Genomic DNA, 11,156 nt, shown 5'->3' with positions numbered 1-11,156 from the left:
TGTCTTCTTTGGAAAAAATGTCTATTTAGATCCTCTGCCCATTTTTTAATTGGATTTTTGTTGTTATTATTGTTATTATTATTATTGAGTTACAGAGTTCTTTATATATTTTGGATATTAACCTCTATTAGATGTGTGTTTTGCAAATGTTTTCTCCTATTCTATAAATTGTTTCTTTTTTTTCACATCCTCCTAGTTTCTTTCTCTATGTATGTATTATGTATGTATGTATGTTTTATTTATCCCAAAATACATGTATGATGAATATCCAGTTATGTATTTAATTCTCTGTTTAAATATGTAAGTTTAATTAGAGCATCTGATCTCTTCATAATGCTCTTCTATGATTTCTTCTGAGAATGGAAAGATTTTATAATAAAAATCAAATTCATTATCACCAAAAAAGCATTGTGCTGAATAGAGTCTATTTGCAGCTATAGATCTATTCCTCTTCATCCTGCTATTGAACCCAGCGGACTGACTAGGAAGAACTGTATCAGTGGGTTTTATTGTCTTCTAACTTCTGATTTGATTCAGTCAGTGGGAAGTACCACTAGGAGATAAATAGTTCGAAGAGAATAAAATTGAATTATTTTATGCTGAGGTCCTTCCTGTTGTGCTCCTGTAGAGTGGCTGTCTTCCCTATCAGAGGCTCTTACCTGGCTGACTTTTCTAATCAGCTCTTTCTATCTTTTAGTATCCCCTATATTCTGGCAAACATTGGTACATTGGTGGTAATTCCTCCCAACTAGGACCAAATTAGGGGGTCCTCCATGATCTCAGGTTAGTAGTTAGTTTCATTACTCCTGCCCACATACTTGCAAATTATACTTAGTTAAATTTTCCTCAATCACCACTTTTGACTGTGACTTCTGTTTCTGGCCAGGATCCTCAATGATATATTTATTCACAATTAAATGATGCTTTACTTTTTTTTTTTTAACAGCCATATATGATTATAAAAGAAGAAAAAAACAGAGTCTTTTGTTGAAAATCTACTATCTTCTTTATTTCTTACCTTTATCCCAATTCCAAAAAAGTTTGCTAACAGGTTCCAAAGAACATATGAAAATCTAACATTTGGTAGTCAACATGGATTTTGTATTACCCATTCTGTGGATAACCATGTACTTCTTTCTCAGAGACATGTTATAAATATTATTCACTATAATCTCTTTGCAGCTTATTGGAAACTAGGTAAAGAAAGAGAAATTACTGTGAAGGAAAAGATGTTTATGAAGTATTGTTGCAAGTATCCCTCACTTTTTTTTTTAAGATTATTTATTTATTTATTTGACAGAGAGTAAGATCACAAGTAGGCAGAGAGGTAGGCAGAGAGAAAGGGGAAAGCAGGCTCCCTGCTGAGCAGACAGCCTGATGCGGGGCTCGATTCCAGGACCCTGAGATCATGACCTGAGCCGAAGGCAGAGGCTTAACCCACTGAGCCACCCAGGCGCCCCAAGTATCCCTCACTTTTTGAAAGTTCTCCTTATACCACTTCACTTTTTAAAAAGACCTACATCAGTAGCTGTTTTTGCCAACCAAAAGAAATCTGAAGAGGATATTCACTTTTATAAAAGAAGGCAAAAGTGAAAATAGTGTTCATCACTTTTCTCGCAGTGAGCCATTACAGAGATAGCATCACATGCTGGGCAGCAAGAGTGTTGTCTCGAAACCCCTTCTTTGGGAACCACACTCAGCATCAAGCCACCAGAACTCTGAACTGTGTCTGTAAGCCAGCAGCTGTGCTTTATCTCAATTTATGTTGTGCATGTTAGCAAGATGTGTCCTTAAGTATCAGAAAAGCCTAAAAAAGGTAATTTTGGGGGTCTGGGAACACTAAAAATTTTTTTTCTATATTAATTAATGGCAATTGCCTCTCTGTTTTATGCTATCCTGGCTTATAAAAGTTTTCATAGGAATGCTCTACTTTTGGATGGGAGCCTGGGGGACCTATATATATTAGGCACTATGCTCAACACTTTTCAAATGCTATTTTGTTAGCACACACTTTGCACGGTGGAATCTTTATTCAGCAAGTGCAACCTGCTTCTGAAAGTGAGTGAAGATACAAAGAAAAAGGATTAATTTGTTTATTGATTTCACTTAGAGTAATAAAAAGACCTTCAAACCTTGTGGGATATTTTTGTTGAAGCTAAACTAGAAATGGGCCATCAGGAACAATTATTACTCCTATTCCTATTGACATGCACCATCAAGAAGAGTAATTTAGGACACCCTCAAGGTCACTAAGAAAGAGAATTATTTCGTCAAGCTATCAAACTTATTGTAACCATGTGTTTCTCATTACATCTAATGTACTCTTGTTTAACTGAAATGAAACTAAAATTTGAATTAACTCTACATGTGCTTACCAGTAGATAATTTGCAGGAAATGTAACTGACATACAATAATTTTCCAAACAATACTATGTGAAAAAGAGGTACTATTATAAAAATGAATATAATTAAAGTAAGATAGGGCGCCTGGGTGGCTCAGTGGGTTAAAGCCTCTACCTTCAGCTCAGATCAGATTTTTAAAATCTAAAAAGAAAAAAAAAAGTTTTAAAAATTAAAGTAAGATAAATGGCAGGGTCTATACAATATTTTTCATTCCATTCATAAAATTTGATATAATGAACCTAAATGTTATATATTCTTATCCCACTATATATATATATATATATTCACTTTTTTATCTTTAAATAAAAATAAATAAATAAAATCTTTTAAAAAATAACGTTTGAAATCATATATACATACACACATATATGTATATACATACATATATGTGTGTATGTATATATGATTTCAAACGTTATTTTTTAAAAGATTTTATTTATACATACATATATACATACATATATGTGTGTATGTATATATGATGTATACATACATATATGTATGTATATACATACATATATGTGTGTATGTATATATGATTTCAAACGTTATCTTTTAAAAAATAACGTTTAAAATCTTTTAAAAAATAACGTTTGAAATCATACATACATACACATATATATGTATGTATGTATATATATGTGTGTATGTGATATATATGTGTATGTATGTATGATTTCATATCATACATATATGTTTGATACATATCATACATATGTATCATCATACATATTTATCATACATATCATACATATCATACATACATACACATATATATGTATGTATGTACATACATATATATGTGTATGTATGTATGATTTCAACGTTATTTTTTAAAAGATTTTATTTATTTATTTGACAGACAGAGATCACAAGTAGGCAGAGAGGCAGGCAGAGAGAGGAGGAAGCAGGCTCCCCACTGAGCAGAGAGCCCGATGCGGTGTTCGATCCCAGGACCCTGGGATCATGACCTGACCAGAAGGCAGCGACTTTAGCCCACTGAGCCACCCAGGCACCCTTCAAATGCTATTAAACTAGGGGCTAGACTACTCAATATAGCTTTCTCAATTAAATTTAAATTGAATCTTGTTGAAACTATAAAAAAAAGTGCCAGATACATTAAAAAAGTGTTGATTGTTTAATGAATGTATCCTTTTCATTGACACATTCATTTTTATTTTGCAAATTTAGCTTACTTTTTTTAATCCAAGTACATTAAAAAAATATGAAATTACTTACAAGATACAAAGGAAAATTCCATATTCCTACCTTAAATAAGGAAATACCTGGAGGGTCCCTGGCTATTTGGCTAGTATGATGCTTTTTAGCAAGAACTGTTTTAAAGCTAGAAATAATTTCTGGAGGATCTCTTCCCAGAGCTTGTTTTTCTGTTTTTTTTTTTTTGTTTTTTTTTGTATTACAAGTGGAATTTGTAACTTACTGAGATAGGATGGAAATCTGGGTAAGAGTGAACTATCAAGCTGCAGAACTGCAATAACCAGGTGGCATTTGTGGCTTATGCTTGAATCCTTAAGAACAAACTCATGTGTTTGCATGTAGGTGTGTGAAGACAAGAGGCATTGTTTGCTGAACTTCCATGATAATACTGCATTTAATAATGGCCCAGACCTACTTGTGAGGAGCACTGGGTGTTGTATGTAAGTGATGAATCACTAAGTTCTACTCCTGAAACAATGTTACACTATATATTAACTAACTAGAATTGAAATAAGAACTTTAAACAACAACAACAAAAATGGCCCAGACCTCTGATGGGCTTATGTGTTTTAAATGACACTTTATATTAGACCCCTAGGTGGAGCACAGGAAGTCTCATTTTCATGTGTAAGTTCCATTTTGTTGTTGTAACTGCCATATTTAACATGTAAGACCATACTAAGTAGCATTTTATGGGTATTATGAAAATAAAAATATTGCTTGTAGAGGGGCACTTGGGTGGCTCAGTTGGTTAAGCATCCAACTCTTGATTTCAGCTCAGGTCATGATTTCAGGGTCAGGAGGTAGAGCCCTACATTGGACTCTGCACTGAACATGGAGCCTGCTTAAGATTCTCTCTCTCCCTCTCCTTCTACAAGTACTCCCCACTCATGCTCTTGCTTTCTCTCTCTCTCTCTCTCTATATATATATATATATATATATTTTATATTTACAAGTATACATTATATGTATAATACTTATGATATATATGATATTTATAAAATATTGTATATATATAGCCTATAGATTCCAGTTTAATCATGTTAACTTTATTATTTAATTTATTTTCTTAAAGTTAACCATGAAAATAAACAACATGAAGTAATTATGAAAAATAGTTTGAAAATATTTTTTAAAAATAAAAGGAGGGGCGCCTGGGTGGCTCAGTCAGTCGAGCGTTTGCCCAGGGTCTTGGCATCAAGATCCTATCTGGCTCCCTCCTCGGCAGGGGAGTCTGCTTCTCCCTCTCCATCTGCACCTCCCCCTGCTTGTGCTCTGTCTCTGTCAAATAAACAAACAAAATTTAAAAAAAAAGGTGAGATAAAAGTAAAAGGAAATGTATTGCTCATTTAAGGAAGAATTTATTCCAATTCTCTACTATCTATTTCAGAGGTTAGAAGCAAAAGAAATTCTATGAAGCCAGCATTAGCCTAATATTAAAACCAGACAGAGACATTCTAGGAAAAGAAAACTTTAAATAATATCCCTCATGAAAACACATGCAAAAATCATCATCAAGATGTTCACAAATTAAATTAAAATGTATGAAAGAATTATACACCATTACCAAGTGGGATTTATCCCAGGCATGCAAGGCTGGCTCAACATTTGAATATCAATGAATGTAATGTATCACATTAACAGACTAAAAAAGAAAAATCACAGGCTAATATTCTAGATGCAAAAAAGGCACTTGACAAAATCCAACACAAATTCATGATAAAAACCCAGTAAAGTAGCAATAAAGAGGACCTTTCTCCACTTATAAATACTATCTACATAAAACCTACAACTAACATCATAGTTAACGGGGAGAACATGAAACCTCCTCGGTAAGATCAAGTATAGGGCAAGGATACTACCTCACCACTCTTTGTCAACAGTGAAATTCCTTTTTAATGCAAGAAGGAAAGAATGTATACAGACTGGGAAGGAAAATATGAAACTGTTCATAGATGTCATGATTACCTCATAGGAAATCAAAAAGAATCAGTAAAAAATGCATGGAACTAAATGATTATGGCAAGATTTCAGAATACAGGATTAATAGACAAAAGTCAGTTGTTTTTCTGTATGTCAACAATGAATAAGTAGGATTCAAGATGAAAAACACAGTACTACTTTTATTAGTACTCAAAAAAATGAAAGGCTTGGGTATAAATCTAACAAAATATATGCAACAACTCTATGAAGAAAACTATAGGACTCTGGTGAACAAAATTGAAAAAGAATTAAATAAATGGGATAGATGTTCCAAGTTAATTGATAGGAAGACTCAAAATTGTCCAAATGTCAGATCTTTCCAACCTTTTCTACAGACTTAATATAATCCCAATAAAAACCCCAGTGAGTTATTTTATTGATACAAACAAACTGATTCTAAAGATTTTGTGGAGAGCAAAAGACCCAGAATAGCTTATGCAGTATTAAAGATGAACAAAGTTGGAAGACTGATGCTGCCCAACTTCAAGGGTTATTATAAATCTACAGTAATCAAGACAGTGTGGTATTGGTGAAAGAATAAACAAGTAGATCAATGGAACAGAATGGAGAGCTGGGAAATAATCCCCATAAATATAGTTAATTCATCTTTGACAAAGGATGAAAGGCAATACAATAGAGCAAAGATAGTATCTTCAACAAATGGTGCTGGAATAATTGGACATACACATGCAGAAAAACGAATCTAGCACAAAGTTTATACCCTTTATAAAAATTAACTCTAATTGGATCATAGACCTAAATGTAAAATGCAAAACTATAAAACTTCTGGGAGTTTACAGGAGAAAACCCAGGTGACCTTGGATAAGATGATGCCTTCTTAGATACAACTCAAAAGACATGATGTGTGAAAAGAATAACTTATAAGGTGGAGTTCATTTAAATTAAAAACTTCTGCTTTATGATAGGTGATATCAAGAGAAAGAGAAAATAAGCCACATTATTTGCAAAAGACAGATCTGGTAAAGCATTTTTATCCAATATATGTAAAGAGAAAATAAGCCACAGCGTGGGAGTAAATATTTGCAAAAGACTGATCTGGTAAAGCATTTTTATCCAACATATATATAAAGAATTCTTAAAATTCAACAATTAGGAAATAAACAACTGGGTTTTAAAATAGGCCAAAACCTTAAACACTTCACCAACGACAGGATGGCAACACATGTATGAAAAGATGCTCTACCATATTGGTTCTTCAATACATGTTTTTCTTAATCATAATTGTGTGTGACATAATATTCATGAATTTTCACCTTTTTCATTAAGATTTTAATGTCATCTTGTTTTTATTAATTAACTTATTTACTTGAGAGAGAGAGAAAAAAAAAGCATGTGGGGGGGAGGGGCAGAGGGAGAGGGTGAGAGTCTCCCAGTCAGGCTCCATTCTGAGCATGGAGTCTGATGCAGGGCTCAATCAGATTACTACCTGAGCCAAAACCAAGATCCTATGCTTAACAGATTATGCCACCCAGGTGCCCCTTCATGCCATCTTTTAATGTTCTTCTGGGCCAGTTTTGCTCCTTAATAATAGCAATGATATTCAAATCTGCTATTGCTTTTTTTTTTTTTTAACTCTGCTTTAAATTTTGTCCTTAATCTAATTTTTTTTACCAATGATGAACCCACACTGATATATCATAATCATCCAATGTCCATAGTTTACCTCAATATATAATGACATATATCCATCATTATAATATCATGCAGGGAAATGCAAATCTAAAAAAAAAAAATGTGATGCCACTATACATCTATTAGAATGGCCAAAATCTGGAACACTGATAACACCAAATGCTGGCATGGAACACATCCTGGATCATATGTTGAGTGTACATTTTTAGCTTTTTAAAAAAACTACCAAACTCTTCCAAAGTAGCTATACCATTTCACATTTCCATCAGCAGTATATGAGCATTCCTGTAGCTCCATAATCTTACTAGCATTTCATTTTTGCTATTTATTTATTTGGTTGTTTGTTTCAAGTTTTTATTTAATTTCCATTTAGTTAACATACATACAATATTAGTTTTAGGTGTAGAATTTAGTGATTCGTCGCTGACATACAGCACCCAGTGCTCATCACAACAGGTGTCCTCCTTAATACACATTTAGCTTGGAATAAAAATGACCTTATTGATTATTATATAGAAATTCTAACGGGCGCCTGGGTGGCTCAGTGGGTTAAGCCACTGCCTTCGGCTCAGGTCATGATCTCAGGGTCCTGGGATCAAGTCCCACATCGGGCTCTCTGCTTGACAGGGAACCTGCTTCCCTCTCTCTTTCTCTCTGCCTGCCTCTCTGCCTACTTGTGATCTCTCTCTCTCGCTGTCAAATAAATAAATAAATAAAATCTTTTTAAAAAAAAAAAGAAATTCTATCAGTTGATCTATAAATGTATGTCTGTAACTGTAAGAAGCAATGTGTAATTATTAATGACATTTGTGAAAGCAGTTACCTTAAGATCTTTCATACCCATTTTTAGAAATACTACCAATTCTTTTTTTTTAAGTTTTATTTTCTTCCAGGTTTTTATTTAAATTCCAGTTAGTTAACATAGAGTGTAATATTAGGTTCAGAATCAGGATTTGGTGATTCATCACTTGCATGCAACACCCACCCTGTGCTCATCACAGCAGGTGCCCTCTTTAATACCTGTCACCCATTTAACCCATTCCCCCTGCCCACCTACCCTCCAGCAACCCTCAGTTTGTTCTCTATAACTAAGAGTCTGTTTACGGTTTCCCTCTCCCTTTCTCCTCCATTCATTTTCATTTATTTTGTTTCTTAAAGTCCACATATGCATGAAATCTTATGGTAATTGTCTTTCTCTGACTAACTTATTCCATTTAGCATTAAAGTCTCTAGCTTCATCCATGCTGTATTTTTTTAAACATTTATGGAAATGACAGATTAACCAAAGTTGGATACTCACTTTCCCTTCCACTATCATGAGTGTAACTCCATTTCCCTTTCCAGAACAATTACTTGAAAGATCTTAAGCATGACCAGACACAAAGGTAACTGCTTTCAGCAACATCATTAATGATTACATATTTTTTCTTGCAGTAATAGATGCATATTTATACATCAACTGATTGACAGAATTTCTATATAATAATTAAAAAGGTCATTTTTATCCTGTTATATGTAGAACCCTCTCTTGTAATTGAAAGTGAAGGCATATATGCATACACACATACAATATAAATAGCATATCTTGTTCTTTTTACTAACATTACTGACATTGCTAATTCGATAATAGAAATTTAAAGATTCACATGCTCACTGATGATTTATTAATTGATAGTCAGAAATAATGGTGAAATGAGCATCCTACTGTATGACCTTCCAAAGGTCAAGGGCAAAGCCAACACCAAATGACAGGTTCCAGTCTAATAAAAAATATAAAATGGACTTCGCACTTCATATCACCAATTCTATTTTCTGCGCCATTACTTCTGCTTTACATTGCTTCTGTGAGAGATGACATTCTACTGAGTATTTGTCTACTTCCATCATTTCTCTATCTACAAATTCTCCAAGGAGTTTTCCTTTCATTTTTAAAATTTTATTTTATCTTCTGATTTTTTTAGGTTCATGTCCTTTTAAATTTTGAGACTACAAAATAGATGTGACTAAATTACTTAATCTGTTTTTAACTGAATTCTTGTTGCCATCTTATATAATCATTTGAAGATACAAATTATTTTTCCCTACTTGCCTATTTTCGAACATTATTTCAAGCTTATAGTGTGTCTATAAATGGAACAAAGATGCTTCTTTATTACCCCATTTAGTTCCAGGTAGCTATTCAAATCTTTCTTTCAGATTTCAACTTGAATGTGTATTTAATATAATGAATATCACTGCTAAGTGTTCCTCAGGGGAATGGGGAAAAATCTAGAACTATGAGCCATTTTACTTGTAGAACTTAATTTGTGTATAGTCTTTTTTTTTTTTCTTTGAAACTTGTGGATCAGGTTATATCAGTCTCTGTTTCAGATGTGGCTTTCTTTTACAACAGGGGCAAACTTGCCACATCATGAAAAAAAATCTCACCTCATTGCCACTTTTCAATTTGATATAGTCCCTGGAATTTATCATCACCCATAGCTGATTTTAATATTTAACTTTTAGCAATAAAATTTGAATTGCTCTCTACGATTCTCCCTGCTTTCCAAACTTCTAGTCTGTCACCTTCTAAGTCAAGGGAATGTGTGGCAATCTTTCAGATCTACTCCACTTTGGAAATGAAACACGATGTTGCCATCCCCATAGAGATGGCCAACAACTTGATCTTTCATATATTCCTTCATCTGGTTCTCCTGGTAGTGAATGAAAATTAAATTGCTCAAGTTTTCTGGCATATGCATGGCATTCTCCTTTTTTTTTTTTTGTAGTTTCAGGTTTTTATTTAACTTCCCATTAACATACAATGTAATATTAGTTTCAGGTGTACAATATAGTGATTCAGCACTTCCATACAATACGTGGTGCTCACCAGGATTAAGTGCACTCCTCAATCCCATCACCTATTTCTACCATCCCCTACCTCCTTTCTTCTCATAACCATCTGTTTGCTCTCTATAGTTAAGAGTCTCTTTCTTGGTTTTCCTCTCTGCTTTTCCCTCTATGTTCATTTGTTTTGTTTTGTTTTTTTCTTAAATTCTACATGTAAGTAAAATCATATGGTATTTTTCTTTCTCTGGCTGACTTATTTTGCTTAGTTTTAAATGCTTAGGTATATTCTTTTCTTTTTGTTCCTGTTTATTCTAATGGGAATGTGGAAAATGAATAATGCACCTTTGCCAGAAGACCATTATTTTGATAGATACTCCTACCAAACAGATAAAAAGTGCTCCTTTGAAAATAATTTTAACCTGATAGGGAAAGATGACCTAGAAAACATTGCACAGATTACGTGAAAGCCCAGATAATAAAATTAGTGATTTTTAAAAAGGTTAACTAATTAGAATAATCCTTTTATGGATCTTACTTTCCTATATTTTTATAGGTTTAACTTTTCAAATTTGAATCTGGCCTGGGGGACACTAGTTTTCTCGCTCTTGATGTAAGAGCATAAAATTGCACATGATCATGGGGAAAAATGGTTTACCAATGAAGAGGAGTGAGACCCACGTGCTATGGACCAACTGGGCCAACCTGCTAGAGAAGCAAATACAACATCCAGTGCCTGCCTTCCTAGGAGGAGACCTCAGCTATGCTGACATATTCCTGGGCCCTTACCGAGCCTTTGCCACTGCCCAAGAGGTGCTAGACCTCCTGTTGACAAGAAGTGGAAGAGCCACCAGCCCCTTTGCCTGACCCAGAGGTCTAGCATGGTCCTGGCCATGCTACTGGAGTTCCTGAAGAGCCTGGTCCACCACCTGTCTCAGTGGAGCAACCATCCTGAACTTCTGAGCAATAGCTCGTGCTGGCTGGAACCCCAAGGATGAGTTCCCCTTCCCTGTCATGCTCTTTTTGTAATTTTTGTGTTTTTTATACACCTGTATAATGACTTAATAGATTT

This window comes from Meles meles, chromosome 1, assembly GCF_922984935.1.
Source record: "Meles meles chromosome 1, mMelMel3.1 paternal haplotype, whole genome shotgun sequence".
In the NCBI taxonomy this organism is placed as follows: Eukaryota; Metazoa; Chordata; class Mammalia; order Carnivora; family Mustelidae; genus Meles; species Meles meles.
The sequence above is the reverse complement of the archived record's forward strand: the minus strand, read 5'-3'. Positions refer to the sequence as shown.